Source organism: Lissotriton vulgaris, chromosome 5 (genome assembly GCF_964263255.1).
Source record: "Lissotriton vulgaris chromosome 5, aLisVul1.2, whole genome shotgun sequence".
Lineage (NCBI taxonomy): Eukaryota > Metazoa > Chordata > Amphibia > Caudata > Salamandridae > Lissotriton > Lissotriton vulgaris.
The window spans coordinates 955,751,435-955,770,322 of record NC_141693.1 but is presented as its reverse complement, the minus strand read 5'-3'; positions in this window follow the sequence as shown (position 1 = coordinate 955,770,322).

The following is an 18,888-nucleotide window of genomic DNA, read 5'->3' as shown; positions in this document are numbered from 1 at the left end:
ACACCTGGTTGCCCCCTGACTTCTCGGGCACATGTTTTATCTCGTTTCTGCTGCCACCCACCTATACGGCTGGGGCAGATTACCATCGGACAAGGACAGTTAGGGGTGTCGTGAGTCAAGACGACACTGCGGGTCAAGAGTTTGGGGACTTCGCAAAGGGTTTTCTGCCATTTTGGGGGCCTATGGTGAACAGCAGGAACATTCGCCAGTTAACAAGGGTAGTCGAATCCGCCGTGACCGAAACGGCCGGTGCCCTTAGTAATTTGGCAGCTGAGCTCCAGTCGTACCGGCTTATGACTCTTCAGAACCGGGTTGCCCTAGATGTCATACTTGCAGACCGTGGTGGTGTATGTAGGGTGATCCAATCCAGTTGCTGCATTTTCATCCCTGATAATGCTCCGACAGTATACCAGGCCATCTCCAAACTGCACAAAATCTCCGATTCCCTTCACGTGGAAAAAGGGGATTGGTCCCTGCTAGGGTGGTTCTGGGAACTGATCTCTGCCTGGGGATGGAAAACTCTGATCTTCATTGGGATGATCTTAGCCATTCTGTTTATGTTCTGCCTGTTTGTACAGTGCGCTCCTGCAATATGTGGCCTCTGTGCTACTTCATGTGTAAGGAAGCCTGTGTCAAGGGACGAATTGAGCAACAGAATGATGCTACAGCAGCATCTCCATGAATTCATTAATACAGATTTGGACTCAGATTAGCATGAGTTATTGCCTAATATGAGGGCAAAAGGAGGGTCTGTGGTTCTGAAATTCTGGGCCCTGCTGTAATACCGGTACCGAGGTCCAACACTCGTGTCACAAAATATCATCGTACCATGACGAATTTGGTATCGGCAGACCGGTAATGATTAGGACATTATCCCTATGCATTTGCATCGTGATTGAGCGATGCTAACACCCTTAAATCATCGTTTCCGTTCTGAACTCTCGGACTCCATTTTGTGAACGGCATCCATCTTATGCCTTGCCCTCATATAAGTCAATCGATTAAGGTCGAGCTTGATCTCAAAGGACACGTCCACCTTAGCTGACTTCCCCATGACCTGGCCGAACTGACTCCACCGCCTCCAGCCAAACCTGTTTGGTCAGCTCCTCGCCCAGTGGCCGAGTAAGATATCATCAAAGCACAACATGCCATAAACCATTCACCACATACAGACCATGTTTTCTACACACATACCATGTTCCTTGTTTATGGCCAGTTTTATGATGAGGAGGTGCCCTGTTTTATTGGGGTTTCATCGATATCTGATTGTAATTCCGGGCTGGGCTGGGTCATCTATCACAAACTGGACATCTAAAATATGGGTTGGCCAACATGACTGTGCTTTTTGCTCTATTGTGGAAATATGTCTATGACTGTATTGTAAACTAAAGAATTTTTGCCTACAGCTGTTATTTTCGTATATAAGGAGCAGGCTGGTTCTGTAAAAACGAACAGTCTCCTGAGAACTTACGACCCGTGCTGTCGTGCTTCTAGGACACATGTTACTTGGTTGCAGCCAATAAAACTCGATCTCTGACTTCAACTAGAAGACTCTTGGTTTCTGTGGTCCGGAACAGGGAGAACTCAGAGGTCTTCAGGTGTTATCCCCTGGCACCACCGGGTTCCTAAAAACCCGGCACCTCACAATAGCAACTCAGGGAGTGGGGCCACACACCTCCTCCCCTATTTAGTAATAAAAATATTGATCTATATATATATTTTTAAAGTTGATATCCTGCCGAGGAACCCCAAGGGCCAGAAAGCTTTTTTGTTTTTTTTAATAGTCATGGTGCCGCTGGACTACCACTGTACTGACTCCAGTGGGAGTCCAGCAGGATCATGACTATTAAAAAAACAAAAAAGCTTTCTGGCCCTTGGGGGTTCCTCTGTGGTCTTCCCGGTCCCCTGCATTATTTTTGTTATTTAACTTCAAGACAGGGGACTAATCCTCCAGTCCAGTAATGGTTGCTGCTAAATTTTCTAAGATGTTGCAACCAGTGAATCCCACAGGAGCAAGATGGCCCACGGGTAAAAAAGCTTCCTGGGCCAATCAGAAGGCTAAAGTTTTTAAAACTGTGTTTGAGGACTCTTGCGAGAGTCCCTTGATCCCAACAGTCAAGCTATACAAATATTTTTGAGAGTTAATACCTCAAAAACTACTAAACAGATTTACACCAAATAATGAAAAACACACTTTCTAGACCAAGATCTAGCTTCCTGCCAAATGTGGTTACTTTAGGGCAAGAGTTATAGTTACTTAAGAAAACTACAACTGGTGAATTTCATTGGTTTTGTTAATTTAAAATGGTATATTTCAATATACTTTTTTATCTAACAGTAACTTTTTTTTTAGCTTTGTTTTTATTCAATAAAATTCTGTGGTGAAGTATGATGTTATCGTATAACTAACTAGAAGCCACTTTACCCTTTGGTTTCATCAGTGAATTTCTAGTTTTTTTTTATGTAAGAGCAGCCAACCCCATACTGCACACGGCCAAAAGCTGTGCACTGAGTAGGGTTGGACGCAAGGCCTGGCCTGCAGCCAGGCCCTACATCCAACCTGTCAGTGCAGCCAACGGCATGCAGCTCATGGCCAAAAGCCAGGTGCAGTTGGGCATAGTTCAGGCCCTGCCTCCAACTCACCGCTGGTGCCCAAGCCCACTAGCCATGCAGAGCGCTGGGTTAGGGTGCCAATGCATCACTTCTACGCACAAGCCATGTACAGCAGAAGGATTTGTCAATGGGTCTGAACTCCAAAATATAAAATATGGGCCTATTAGCTTTATGAAGGGGTCAGCAGCATATAACATATAAAAAAACACACCTATTGTCTTTGCAAAAAATCATCAATCATTATAATTATATATATATATTTCATTCATTCACAGATTGTAAAATTTAATAAAAGTAGTTGTCTTAATACACTTTTCAATGAAGTTTTATTAAACAAATCAACATCTTATCGCCTGTTTATAAACAGTTTTCAGGCTTCAAAATGCAGCTGTAGAACCAAGCACAGGGAGCCTCTTCACTGAAGCACATAGAGCTCTAGCTAGGAGTGCTTTAACAAAAAATGGTAGGCTGTTCTGAGTCAAGGATTTGAAGACGCACAAGACTTACTATTTTTTTTAAATGTTGCTCTCAGTAGCTAACCACAACATTGAAAAAACGGCTTGATGGTGCCCCTCCCTCTTCTAGAGGCACCACCAAGCTCCAAAAGACATAAACAAAAAGCCCTTGCAAGGTATTATGGGAGCTTCGTATGGAGTAGTGCATAATAAATAAGTGGCTCCCGGGAGTTAATTATTAGTCATTTTAATTAGATTTGTTTTACTATGGTACATTCCTTTTTCTTATTATGCTAGAGCCATGGTGGAGCCCTAGGCCTCAGCGGCCTGGCAAGCTCCCCAGCCAACATTGTGGTGGAAGACAGCCTCTTTGTTATTTTATGGTGGCTGCCCTGGAAACCACCTAGTATTGTTTACAATGGTCCTTAAAACACAAAAATAATGCAGTGATAAATATAGACCAAAATTAGTACTATATTCAGCGGTGTCTAGCCAGACACATAAGTTTAATGAATCAATGTAAATATTTTCAACAAAATAACAGACAACCAACAATAGAGTGGGATGCAGTCCTGCATCCAATCACATCAAACAGATGACATATACAAATGACGCAAAGAGTTTCAGGCAAACGAAAAAGGATGCTTTGGATAAATCAAAATATATGACAAGCTATCCATGACAGTATTCACACAAATGAAATTCAATAGTCTAAGAGTGTGAGTCTGTTCAAATTGGTCGACGACGTTTCGATCCCTTTCCAAAGAATACTGGGATCATCATCAGGACAGTTATGTTACATGCCTGACAGAGAGAACTGCCTGTAGGGAGAGAAGGGGGAGGAAAGGCAGATTATTTTTTTCTGAGGGTGGAGACAACTCCTGAAGAATAGCGAGACAACGAGGTTATCATACAAAGTGATCAAGCGCCAACAGAGCCATGCAGAGGGAATTGCATGGAAGTATGGCGAATGGTATTGTGCTGTGACCCAAGTGAGGAAGCCCTTGCAAGGTATTATGGGAGCTTCGTATGGAGTAGTGCATAATAAATAAGTGGCTCCCGGGAGTTAATTATTAGTTATTTTAATTAGATTTGTTTTACTATGGTACATTCCTTTTTCTTATTATGCTAGAGCCATGGTGGAGCCCTAGGCCTCAGCAGCCTGGCAAGCTCCCCAGCCAACATTGTGGTGGAAGACAGCCTCTTTGTTCTTTTATGGTGGCTGCCCTGGAAACCACCTAGTATTGTTTACAATGGTCCTTAAAACACAAAAATAATGCAGTGATAAATATAGACCAAAATTAGTACTATATTCAGCGGTGTCTAGCCAGACACATAAGTTTAATGAATCAATGTAAATATTTTCAACAAAATAACAGACAACCAACAATAGAGTGGGATGCAGTCCTGAATCCAATCACATCAAACAGATGACATATACAAATGACGCAAAGAGTTTCAGGCAAACGAAAAAGGATGCTTTGGATAAATCAAAATATATGACAAGCTATCCATGACAGTATTCACACAAATGAAATGCAATGGTCTAAGAGTGTGAGTCTGTTCAAATTGGTCGACGACGTTTCGATCTCTTTCCAAAGAATACTGGGATTATCATCAGGACAGTTATGTTACATGCCTGACAGAGAGAACTGCCTGTAGGGAGAGAAGGGGGAGGAAAGGCAGATTTTTTTTTTCTGAGGGTGGAGACAACTCCTGAAGAATAGCGAGACAACGAGGTTATCATACAAAGTGATCAAGCGCCAACAGAACCATGCAGAGGGAATTGCATGGAAGTATGGCGAATGGTATTGTGCTGTGACCCAAGTGAGGAAGTATGGTGACGCCATGACTTATTGAAGGACCATTGGCCGGCGTGCACGTGCTGGAGGCTAGGGCTGATGGTGAGGTATGTATACAAGTGAAGGTGAGTGGTTTCAAGATTATGAGCGCGTCACAACAAGGTGACAAGTATGTCCATGAATCACTTGTGACACGCGATGGGTTGTCAGTGCCCCAGATGAAGCTATAAAATTGAACGGGTAACTAACGTCCATATTGTGGCGCAAGAGGATCAGTGTTTAAACTTCAAAAATTACTCATACAAGGTGAAGTGATTCCGGGAAATTAATTACGGCTCTTAAGGGAGCCGCGAATTATGTTATCTATGCGTCAATCCACCAGTCAGAAAACCAATCATAGTAAATAAGTTACCTAGGCTCACAGGGGAGCACGGCAAGGTTTAACACGGGCAAGCCAGAAGAAATGTGTGGCTCTGGTCAACCGCTGGGCCTATGTATAAGGACGCTGTGGAAGGAACGTTCCTAGAGTGAGCGGTGGAACAGGGTAGTGTAATGTAATAATTACCTAAGCCCACGATCGAAGAGTAAGCAGATTAGGGAAAGAGCCAGGATAACGCCCTACTGGGGTTCGTTCAGATGATGACTGTCGGCGAACCTGCGGTAACAAAGCACTATGTAACACGGTATCGACTAGGGTCAATTAAGCATAGAAAAATGCATACAACCAAGGCAGTAATCCCACGTGAGACTTACCGAGTACCAATGGCATCAATGGCCGGAAAGGTGCTGAAGTGTAGCGCTATATTTACAAAAAGGGGTGGTGAGGGACAGAGTCTCTGAATTAAGCAGAAAGCTCTCACCCAGTCAAAAGATCAGGGCTAGATCCAACACCGTTTTTTAGCTCACTGCACCATCCCAGTTTCAGAACCTGGCTGTATGCAAATTAGTCTGTTCCTGTCCCAGTGCATGATGGGAACAGGACAAACCAAACTACAGAAGCCAATTCTTACACTGGGAAGGAAACAAGCTCCCGGGGACCGGTTTCTGGCATTACAGCCGTCTTCGGCCCGGTTTGCTTGAATCCTGATGGTGCAATGAGCAAGGGTCTCACATCTGAGAATACCCTTCCACGCTTAGGGTGGACAAAAATATTTACAAAAAGGGGTGGTGAGGGACAGAGTCTCTGAATTAAGCAGAAAGCTCTCACCCAGTCAAAAGATCAGGGCTAGATCCAACACCGTTTTTTAGCTCACTGCACCATCCCAGTTTCAGAACCTGGCTGTATGCAAATTAGTCTGTTCCTGTCCCAGTGCATGATGGGAACAGGACAAACCAAACTACAGAAGCCAATTCTTACACTGGGAAGGAAACAAGCTCCCGGGGACCGGTTTCTGGCATTACAGCCGTCTTCGGCCCGGTTTGCTTGAATCCTGATGGTGCAATGAGCAAGGGTCTCACATCTGAGAATACCCTTCCACGCTTAGGGTGGACAAAAATATTTACAAAAAGGGGTGGTGAGGGACAGAGTCTCTGAATTAAGCAGAAAGCTCTCACCCAGTCCAAAGATCAGGGCTAGATCCAACACCGTTTTTTAGCTCACTGCACCATCCCAGTTTCAGAACCTGGCTGTATGCAAATTAGTCTGTTCCTGTCCCAGTGCATGATGGGAACAGGACAAACCAAACTACAGAAGCCAATTCTTACACTGGGAAGGAAACAAGCTCCCGGGGAGCGGTTTCTGGCATTACAGCCGTCTTCGGCCCGGTTTGCTTGAATCCTGATGGTGCAATGAGCAAGGGTCTCACATCTGAGAATACCCTTCCACGCTTAGGGTGGACAAAAATATTTACAAAAAGGGGTGGTGAGGGACAGAGTCTCTGAATTAAGCAGAAAGCTCTCACCCAGTCAAAAGATCAGGGCTAGATCCAACACCGTTTTTTAGCTCACTGCACCATCCCAGTTTCAGAACCTGGCTGTATGCAAATTAGTCTGTTCCTGTCCCAGTGCATGATGGGAACAGGACAAACCAAACTACAGAAGCCAATTCTTACACTGGGAAGGAAACAAGCTCCCGGGGACCGGTTTCTGGCATTACAGCCGTCTTCGGCCCGGTTTGCTTGAATCCTGATGGTGCAATGAGCAAGGGTCTCACATCTGAGAATACCCTTCCACGCTTAGGGTGGACAAAAATATTTACAAAAAGGGGTGGTGAGGGACAGAGTCTCTGAATTAAGCAGAAAGCTCTCACCCAGTCAAAAGATCAGGGCTAGATCCAACACCGTTTTTTAGCTCACTGCACCATCCCAGTTTCAGAACCTGGCTGTATGCAAATTAGTCTGTTCCTGTCCCAGTGCATGATGGGAACAGGACAAACCAAACTACAGAAGCCAATTCTTACACTGGGAAGGAAACAAGCTCCCGGGGACCAGTTTCTGGCATTACAGCCGTCTTCGGCCCGGTTTGCTTGAATCCTGATGGTGCAATGAGCAAGGGTCTCACATCTGAGAATACCCTTCCACGCTTAGAGTGGACAAAAATATTTACAAAAAGGGGTGGTGAGGGACAGAGTCTCTGAATTAAGCAGAAAGCTCTCACCCAGTCAAAAGATCAGGGCTAGATCCAACACCGTTTTTTAGCTCACTGCACCATCCCAGTTTCAGAACCTGGCTGTATGCAAATTAGTCTGTTCCTGTTCCAGTGCATGATGGGAACAGGACAAACCAAACTACAGAAGCCAATTCTTACACTGGGAAGGAAACAAGCTCCCGGGGACCGGTTTCTGGCTTTACAGCCGTCTTCGGCCCGGTTTGCTTGAATCCTGATGGTGCAATGAGCAAGGGTCTCACATCTGAGAATACCCTTCCACGCTTAGGGTGGACAAAAATATTTACAAAAAGGGGTGGTGAGGGACAGAGTCTCTGAATTAAGCAGAAAGCTCTCACCCAGTCAAAAGATCAGGGCTAGATCCAACACCGTTTTTTAGCTCACTGCACATCCCAGTTTCAGAACCTGGCTGTATGCAAATTAGTCTGTTCCTGTCCCAGTGCATGATGGGAACAGGACAAACCAAACTACAGAAGCCAATTCTTACACTGGGAAGGAAACAAGCTCCCGGGGACCAGTTTCTGGCATTACAGCCGTCTTCGGCCCGGTTTGCTTAAATCCTGATGGTGCAATGAGCAAGGGTCTCACATCTGAGAATACCCTTCCACGCTTAGGGTGGACAAAAATATTTACAAAAAGGGGTGGTGAGGGACAGAGTCTCTGAATTAAGCAGAAAGCTCTCACCCAGTCAAAAGATCAGGGCTAGATCCAACACCGTTTTTTAGCTCACTGCACCATCCCAGTTTCAGAACCTGGCTGTATGCAAATTAGTCTGTTCCTGTCCCAGTGCATGATGGGAACAGGACAAACCAAACTACAGAAGCCAATTCTTACACTGGGAAGGAAACAAGCTCCCGGGGACCGGTTTCTGGCATTACAGCCGTCTTCGGCCCGGTTTGCTTGAATCCTGATGGTGCAATGAGCAAGGGTCTCACATCTGAGAATACCCTTCCACGCTTAGGGTGGACAAAAATATTTACAAAAAGGGGTGGTGAGGGACAGAGTCTCTGAATTAAGCAGAAAGCTCTCACCCAGTCAAAAGATCAGGGCTAGATCCAACACCGTTTTTTAGCTCACTGCACCATCCCAGTTTCAGAACCTGGCTGTATGCAAAATAGTCTGTTCCTGTCCCAGTGCATGATGGGAACAGGACAAACCAAACTACAGAAGCCAATTCTTACACTGGGAAGGAAACAAGCTCCCGGGGACCGGTTTCTGGCATTAAAGCCGTCTTCGGCCCGGTTTGCTTGAATCCTGATGGTGCAATGAGCAAGGGTCTCACATCTGAGAATACCCTTCCACGTTTAGGGTGGACAAAAATATTTACAAAAAGGGGTGGTGAGGGACAGAGTCTCTGAATTAAGCAAAAAGCTCTCACCCAGTCAAAAGATCAGGGCTAGATCCAACACCGTTTTTTAGCTCACTGCACCATCCCAGTTTCAGAACCTGGCTGTATGCAAATTAGTCTGTTCCTGTCCCAGTGCATGATGGGAACAGGACAAACCAAACTACAGAAGCCAATTCTTACACTAGGAAGGAAACAAGCTCCCGGGGACCGGTTTCTGGCATTACAGCCGTCTTCGGCCCGGTTTGCTTGAATCCTGATGGTGCAATGAGCAAGGGTCTCACATCTGAGAATGCCCTTCCACGCTTAGGGTGGACAAAAATATTTACAAAAAGGGGTGGTGAGGGACAGAGTCTCTGAATTAAGCAGAAAGCTCTCACCCAGTCAAAAGATCAGGGCTAGATCCAACACCGTTTTTTAGCTCACTGCACCATCCCAGTTTCAGAACCTGGCTGTATGCAAATTAGTCTGTTCCTGTCCCAGTGCATGATGGGAACAGGACAAACCAAACTACAGAAGCCAATTCCTACACTGGGAAGGAAACAAGCTCCCGGGGACCGGTTTCTGGCATTACAGCCGTCTTCGGCCCGGTTTGCTTGAATCCTGATGGTGCAATGAGCAAGGGTCTCACATCTGAGAATACCCTTCCACGCTTAGGGTGGACAAAAATATTTACAAAAAGGGGTGGTGAGGGACAGAGTCTCTGAATTAAGCAGAAAGCTCTCACCCAGTCAAAAGATCAGGGCTAGATCCAACACCGTTTTTTAGCTCACTGCACCATCCCAGTTTCAGAACCTGGCTGTATGCAAATTAGTCTGTTCCTGTCCCAGTGCATGATGGGAACAGGACAAACCAAACTACAGAAGCCAATTCTTACACTGGGAAGGAAACAAGCTCCCGGGGACCGGTTTCTGGCATTACAGCCGTCTTCGGCCCGGTTTGCTTGAATCCTGATGGTGCAATGAGCAAGGGTCTCACATCTGAGAATACCCTTCCACGCTTAGGGTGGACAAAAATATTTACAAAAAGGGGTGGTGAGGGACAGAGTCTCTGAATTAAGCAGAAAGCTCTCACCCAGTCAAAAGATCAGGGCTAGATCCAAAACCGTTTTTTAGCTCACTGCACCATCCCAGTTTCAGAACCTGGCTGTATGCAAATTAGTCTGTTCCTGTCCCAGTGCATGATGGGAACAGGACAAACCAAACTACAGAAGCCAATTCTTACACTGGGAAGGAAACAAGCTCCCGGGGACCGGTTTCTGGCATTACAGCCGTCTTCGGCCCGGTTTGCTTGAATCCTGATGGTGCAATGAGCAAGGGTCTCACATCTGAGAATACCCTTCCACGCTTAGGGTGGACAAAAATATTTACAAAAAGGGGTGGTGAGGGACAGAGTCTCTGAATTAAGCAGAAAGCTCTCACCCAGTCAAAAGATCAGGGCTAGATCCAACACCGTTTTTTAGCTCACTGCACCATCCCAGTTTCAGAACCTGGCTGTATGCAAATTAGTCTGTTCCTGTCCCAGTGCATGATGGGAACAGGACAAACCAAACTACAGAAGCCAATTCTTACACTGGGAAGGAAACAAGCTCCCGGGGACCGGTTTCTGGCATTACAGCCGTCTTCGGCCCGGTTTGCTTGAATCCTGATGGTGCAATGAGCAAGGGTCTCACATCTGAGAATACCCTTCCACGCTTAGGGTGGACAAAAATATTTACAAAAAGGGGTGGTGAGGGACAGAGTCTCTGAATTAAGCAGAACGCTCTCACCCAGTCAAAAGATCAGGGCTAGATCCAACACCGTTTTTTAGCTCACTGCACCATCCCAGTTTCAGAACCTGGCTGTATGCAAATTAGTCTGTTCCTGTCCCAGTGCATGATGGGAACAGGACAAACCAAACTACAGAAGCCAATTCTTACACTGGGAAGGAAACAAGCTCCTGGGGACCGGTTTCCGGCATTACAGCCGTCTTCGGCCCGGTTTGCTTGAATCCTGATGGTGCAATGAGCAAGGGTCTCACATCTGAGAATACCCTTCCACGCTTAGGGTGGACAAAAATATTTACAAAAAGGGGTGGTGAGGGACAGAGTCTCTGAATTAAGCAGAAAGCTCTCACCCAGTCAAAAGATCAGGGCTAGATCCAACACCGTTTTTTAGCTCACTGCACCATCCCAGTTTCAGAACCTGGCTGTATGCAAATTAGTCTGTTCCTGTCCCAGTGCATGATGGGAACAGGACAAACCAAACTACAGAAGCCAATTCTTACACTGGGAAGGAAACAAGCTCCCGGGGACCGGTTTCTGGCATTACAGCCGTCTTCGGCCCGGTTTGCTTGAATCCTGATGGTGCAATGAGCAAGGGTCTCACATCTGAGAATACCCTTCCACGCTTAGGGTGGACAAAAATATTTACAAAAAGGGGTGGTGAGGGACAGAGTCTCTGAATTAAGCAGAAAGCTCTCACCCAGTCAAAAGATCAGGGCTAGATCCAACACCGTTTTTTAGCTCACTGCACCATCCCAGTTTCAGAACCTGGCTGTATGCAAATTAGTCTGTTCCTGTCCCAGTGCATGATGGGAACAGGACAAACCAAACTACAGAAGCCAATTCTTACACTGGGAAGGAAACAAGCTCCTGGGGACCGGTTTCCGGCATTACAGCCGTCTTCGGCCCGGTTTGCTTGAATCCTGATGGTGCAATGAGCAAGGGTCTCACATCTGAGAATACCCTTCCACGCTTAGGGTGGACAAAAATATTTACAAAAAGGGGTGGTGAGGGACAGAGTCTCTGAATTAAGCAGAAAGCTCTCACCCAGTCAAAAGATCAGGGCTAGATCCAACACCGTTTTTTAGCTCACTGCACCATCCCAGTTTCAGAACCTGGCTGTATGCAAATTAGTCTGTTCCTGTCCCAGTGCATGATGGGAACAGGACAAACCAAACTACAGAAGCCAATTCTTACACTGGGAAGGAAACAAGCTCCCGGGGACCGGTTTCTGGCATTACAGCCGTCTTCGGCCCGGTTTGCTTGAATCCTGATGGTGCAATGAGCAAGGGTCTCACATCTGAGAATACCCTTCCACGCTTAGGGTGGACAAAAATATTTACAAAAAGGGGTGGTGAGGGACAGAGTCTCTGAATTAAGCAGAAAGCTCTCACCCAGTCAAAAGATCAGGGCTAGATCCAACACCGTTTTTTAGCTCACTGCACCATCCCAGTTTCAGAACCTGGCTGTATGCAAATTAGTCTGTTCCTGTCCCAGTGCATGATGGGAACAGGACAAACCAAACTACAGAAGCCAATTCTTACACTGGGAAGGAAACAAGCTCCCGGGGACCGGTTTCTGGCATTACAGCCGTCTTCGGCCCGGTTTGCTTGAATCCTGATGGTGCAATGAGCAAGGGTCTCACATCTGAGAATACCCTTCCACGCTTAGGGTGGACAAAAATATTTACAAAAAGGGGTGGTGAGGGACAGAGTCTCTGAATTAAGCAGAACGCTCTCACCCAGTCAAAAGATCAGGGCTAGATCCAACACCGTTTTTTAGCTCACTGCACCATCCCAGTTTCAGAACCTGGCTGTATGCAAATTAGTCTGTTCCTGTCCCAGTGCATGATGGGAACAGGACAAACCAAACTACAGAAGCCAATTCTTACACTGGGAAGGAAACAAGCTCCTGGGGACCGGTTTCCGGCATTACAGCCGTCTTCGGCCCGGTTTGCTTGAATCCTGATGGTGCAATGAGCAAGGGTCTCACATCTGAGAATACCCTTCCACGCTTAGGGTGGACAAAAATATTTACAAAAAGGGGTGGTGAGGGACAGAGTCTCTGAATTAAGCAGAAAGCTCTCACCCAGTCAAAAGATCAGGGCTAGATCCAACACCGTTTTTTAGCTCACTGCACCATCCCAGTTTCAGAACCTGGCTGTATGCAAATTAGTCTGTTCCTGTCCCAGTGCATGATGGGAACAGGACAAACCAAACTACAGAAGCCAATTCTTACACTGGGAAGGAAACAAGCTCCCGGGGACCGGTTTCTGGCATTACAGCCGTCTTCGGCCCGGTTTGCTTGAATCCTGATGGTGCAATGAGCAAGGGTCTCACATCTGAGAATACCCTTCCACGCTTAGGGTGGACAAAAATATTTACAAAAAGGGGTGGTGAGGGACAGAGTCTCTGAATTAAGCAGAAAGCTCTCACCCAGTCAAAAGATCAGGGCTAGATCCAACACCGTTTTTTAGCTCACTGCACCATCCCAGTTTCAGAACCTGGCTGTATGCAAATTAGTCTGTTCCTGTCCCAGTGCATGATGAGAACAGGACAAACCAAACTACAGAAGCCAATTCTTACACTGGGAAGGAAACAAGCTCCCGGGGACCGGTTTCTGGCATTACAGCCGTCTTCGGCCCGGTTTGCTTGAATCCTGATGGTGCAATGAGCAAGGGTCTCACATCTGAGAATACCCTTCCACGCTTAGGGTGAAGAATTGGCTTGGTAGTTTAGTCTGCCCTGATCCCATGATGCACTGGGCCAGGGACAGACTGATTTGCATATAGCCAGGTTCTGAGCTGGGATGGGGCAGTGAGATAAATAACGGTGATGGATCAAGCCCTGATCTTTGGACTGGGTAAGAGTGGTCTGTTTAACTCAGACACTCTGTTCATCACCACCCCCTTTTTGTAAATCGTTTTTGGCCACTATAGGTGTGGCAGGGTATACTCAGACATGAGTCCCTTTCTCACTGCTCCATCAGGATTCAAGCAAGCCGGGCCGAAGAAGGCTGAAATGCCAGAAACCGGTCCCCGGTAGCTTGTCTCCTTTCTGGTGAAGAATTGGCTTGGTAGTTTAGTCTGCCCTGTTCCCATGATGCACTGGGCCAGGGACAGACTGATTTGCATATAGCCAGGTTCTGAGCTGGGATGGGGCAGTGAGATAAATAACGGTGATGGATCAAGCCCTGATCTTTGGACTGGGTAAGAGTGGTCTGTTTAACTCAGACACTCTGTTCATCACCACCCCCTTTTTGTAAATCGTTTTTGGCCACTATAGGTGTGGCAGGGTATACTCAGACATGAGTCCCTTTCTCACTGCTCCATCAGGATTCAAGCAAGCCGGGCCGAAGAAGGCTGAAATGCCAGAAACCGGTCCCCGGTAGCTTGTCTCCTTTCTGGTGAAGAATTGGCTTGGTAGTTTAGTCTGCCCTGTTCCCATGATGCACTGGGCCAGGGACAGACTGATTTGCATATAGCCAGGTTCTGAGCTGGGATGGGGCAGTGAGATAAATAACGGTGATGGATAAAGCCCTGATATTTGGACTGGGTAAGAGTGGTCTGTTTAACTCAGACACTCTGTTCATCACCACCCCCTTTTTGTAAATCGTTTTTGGCCACTATAGGTGTGGCAGGGTATACTCAGACATGAGTCCCTTTCTCACTGCTCCATCAGGATTCAAGCAAGCCGGGCCGAAGAAGGCTGAAATGCCAGAAACCGGTCCCCGGTAGCTTGTCTCCTTTCTGGTGAAGAATTGGCTTGGTAGTTTAGTCTGCCCTGTTCCCATGATGCACTGGGCCAGGGACAGACTGATTTGCATATAGCCAGGTTCTGAGCTGGGATGGGGCAGTGAGATAAATAACGGTGATGGATCAAGCCCTGATCTTTGGACTGGGTAAGAGTGGTCTCTTTAACTCAGACACTCTGTTCATCACCACCCCCTCTTTTTGTAAATCGTTTTTGGCCACTATAGGTGTGGCAGGGTATACTCAGACATGAGTCCCTTTCTCACTGCTCCATCAGGATTCAAGCAAGCCGGGCCGAAGAAGGCTGAAATGCCAGAAACCGGTCCTCGGTAGCTTGTCTCCTTTCTGGTGAAGAATTGGCTTGGTAGTTTAGTCTGCCCTGTTCCCATGATGCACTGGGCCAGGGACAGACTGATTTGCATATAGCCAGGTTCTGAGCTGGGATGGGGCAGTGAGATAAATAACGGTGATGGATCAAGCCCTGATCTTTGGACTGGGTAAGAGTGGTCTGTTTAACTCAGACACTCTGTTCATCACCACCCCCTTTTTGTAAATCGTTTTTGGCCACTATAGGTGTGGCAGGGTATACTCAGACATGAGTCCCTTTCTCACTGCTCCATCAGGATTCAAGCAAGCCGGGCCGAAGAAGGCTGAAATGCCAGAAACCGGTCCCCGGTAGCTTGTCTCCTTTCTGGTGAAGAATTGGCTTGGTAGTTTAGTCTGCCCTGTTCCCATGATGCACTGGGCCAGGGACAGACTGATTTGCATATAGCCAGGTTCTGAGCAGGGATGGGGCAGTGAGATAAATAACGGTGATGGATCAAGCCCGGATCTTTGGACTGGGTAAGAGTGGTCTCTTTAACTCAGACACTCTGTTCATCACCACCCCCCCTTTTTGTAAATCGTTTTTGGCCACTATAGGTGTGGCAGGGTATACTCAGACATGAGTCCCTTTCTCACTGCTCCATCAGGATTCAAGCAAGCCGGGCCGAAGAAGGCTGAAATGCCAGAAACCGGTCCCCGGTAGCTTGTCTCCTTTCTGGTGAAGAATTGGCTTGGTAGTTTAGTCTGCCCTGTTCCCATGATGCACTGGGCCAGGGACAGACTGATTTGCATATAGCCAGGTTCTGAGCTGGGATGGGGCAGTGAGATAAATAACGGTGATGGATCAAGCCCTGATCTTTGGACTGGGTAAGAGTGGTCTGTTTAACTCAGACACTCTGTTCATCACCACCCCCTTTTTGTAAATCGTTTTTGGCCACTATAGGTGTGGCAGGGTATACTCAGACATGAGTCCCTTTCTCACTGCTCCATCAGGATTCAAGCAAGCCGGGCCGAAGAAGGCTGAAATGCCAGAAACCGGTCCCCGGTAGCTTGTCTCCTTTCTGGTGAAGAATTGGCTTGGTAGTTTAGTCTGCCCTGTTCCCATGATGCACTGGGCCAGGGACAGACTGATTTGCATATAGCCAGGTTCTGAGCTGGGATGGGGCAGTGAGATAAATAGCGGTGATGGATCAAGCCCTGATCTTTGGACTGGGTAAGAGTGGTCTGTTTAACTCAGACACTCTGTTCATCACCACCCCCCCTTTTTGTAAATCGTTTTTGGCCACTATAGGTGTGGCAGGGTATACTCAGACATGAGTCCCTTTCTCACTGCTCCATCAGGATTCAAGCAAGCCGGGCCGAAGAAGGCTGAAATGCCAGAAACCGGTCCCCGGTAGCTTGTCTCCTTTCTGGTGAAGAATTGGCTTGGTAGTTTAGTCTGCCCTGTTCCCATGATGCACTGGGCCAGGGACAGACTGATTTGCATATAGCCAGGTTCTGAGCTGGGATGGGGCAGTGAGATAAATAACGGTGATGGATCAAGCCCTGATCTTTGGACTGGGTAAGAGTGGTCTGTTTAACTCAGACACTCTGTTCATCACCACCCCTCCTTTTTGTAAATCGTTTTTGGCCACTATAGGTGTGGCAGGGTATACTCAGACATGAGTCCCTTTCTCACTGCTCCATCAGGATTCAAGCAAGCCGGGCCGAAGAAGGCTGAAATGCCAGAAACCGGTCCCCGGTAGCTTGTCTCCTTTCTGGTGAAGAATTGGCTTGGTAGTTTAGTCTGCCCTGTTCCCATGATGCACTGGGCCAGGGACAGACTGATTTGCATATAGCCAGGTTCTGAGCTGGGATGGGGCAGTGAGATAAATAACGGTGATGGATCAAGCCCTGATCTTTGGACTGGGTAAGAGTGGTCTGTTTAACTCAGACACTCTGTTCATCACCACCCCCCCTTTTTGTAAATCGTTTTTGGCCACTATAGGTGTGGCAGGGTATACTCAGACATGAGTCCCTTTCTCACTGCTCCATCAGGATTCAAGCAAGCCGGGCCGAAGAAGGCTGAAATGCCAGAAACCGGTCCCCGGTAGCTTGTCTCCTTTCTGGTGAAGAATTGGCTTGGTAGTTTAGTCTGCCCTGTTCCCATGATGCACTGGGCCAGGGACAGACTGATTTGCATATAGCCAGGTTCTGAGCTGGGATGGGGCAGTGAGATAAATAACGGTGATGGATCAAGCCCTGATCTTTGGACTGGGTAAGAGTGGTCTGTTTAACTCAGACACTCTGTTCATCACCACCCCCTTTTTGTAAATCGTTTTTGGCCACTATAGGTGTGGCAGGGTATACTCAGACATGAGTCCCTTTCTCACTGCTCCATCAGGATTCAAGCAAGCCGGGCCGAAGAAGGCTGAAATGCCAGAAACCGGTCCCCGGTAGCTTGTCTCCTTTCTGGTGAAGAATTGGCTTGGTAGTTTAGTCTGCCCTGTTCCCATGATGCACTGGGCCAGGGACAGACTGATTTGCATATAGCCAGGTTCTGAGCTGGGATAGGGCAGTGAGATAAATAACGGTGATGGATCAAGCCCTGATCTTTGGACTGGGTAAGAGTGGTCTGCTTAACTCAGACACTCTGTTCATCACCACCCCCTTTTTGTAAATCGTTTTTGGCCACTATAGGTGTGGCAGGGTATACTCAGACATGAGTCCCTTTCTCACTGCTCCATCAGGATTCAAGCAAGCCGGGCCGAAGAAGGCTGAAATGCCAGAAACCGGTCCCCGGTAGCTTGTCTCCTTTCTGGTGAAGAATTGGCTTGGTAGTTTAGTCTGCCCTGTTCCCATGATGCACTGGGCCAGGGACAGACTGATTTGCATATAGCCAGGTTCTGAGCTGGGATGGGGCAGTGAGATAAATAACGGTGATGGATCAAGCCCTGATCTTTGGACTGGGTAAGAGTGGTCTGTTTAACTCAGACACTCTGTTCATCACCACCCCCTTTTTGTAAATCGTTTTTGGCCACTATAGGTGTGGCAGGGTATACTCAGACATGAGTCCCTTTCTCACTGCTCCATCAGGATTCAAGCAAGCCGGGCCGAAGAAGGCTGAAATGCCAGAAACCAGTCCCCGGTAGCTTGTCTCCTTTCTGGTGAAGAATTGGCTTGGTAGTTTAGTCTGCCCTGTTCCCATGATGCACTGGGCCAGGGACAGACTGATTTGCATATAGCCAGGTTCTGAGCTGGGATGGGGCAGTGAGATAAATAACGGTGATGGATCAAGCCCTGATCTTTGGACTGGGTAAGAGTGGTCTGTTTAACTCAGACACTCTGTTCATCACCACCCCCTTTTTGTAAATCGTTTTTGGCCACTATAGGTGTGGCAGGGTATACTCAGACATGAGTCCCTTTCTCACTGCTCCATCAGGATTCAAGCAAGCCGGGCCGAAGAAGGCTGAAATGCCAGAAACCAGTCCCCGGTAGCTTGTCTCCTTTCTGGTGGAGAATTGGCTTGGTAGTTTAGTCTGCCCTGTTCCCATGATGCACTGGGCCAGGGACAGACTGATTTGCATATAGCCAGGTTCTGAGCTGGGATGGGGCAGTGAGATAAATAACGGTGATGGATCAAGCCCTGATCTTTGGACTGGGTAAGAGTGGTCTGTTTAACTCAGACACTCTGTTCATCACCACCCCCTTTTTGTAAATCGTTTTTGGCCACTATAGGTGTGGCAGGGTATACTCAGACATGAGTCCCTTTCTCACTGCTCCATCAGGATTCAAGCAAGCCGGGCCGAAGAAGGCTGAAATGCCAGAAACCGGTCCCCGGTAGCTTGTCTCCTTTCTGGTGGAGAATTGGCTTGGTAGTTTAGTCTGCCCTGTTCCCATGATGCACTGGGCCAGGGACAGACTGATTTGCATATAGCCAGGTTCTGAGCTGGGATGGGGCAGTGAGATAAATAACGGTGATGGATCAAGCCCTGATCTTTGGACTGGGTAAGAGTGGTCTGTTTAACTCAGACACTCTGTTCATCACCACCCCCTTTTTGTAAATCGTTTTTGGCCACTATAGGTGTGGCAGGGTATACTCAGACATGAGTCCCTTTCTCACTGCTCCATCAGGATTCAAGCAAGCCGGGCCGAAGAAGGCTGAAATGCCAGAAACCGGTCCCCGGTAGCTTGTCTCCTTTCTGGTGAAGAATTGGCTTGGTAGTTTAGTCTGCCCTGTTCCCATGATGCAC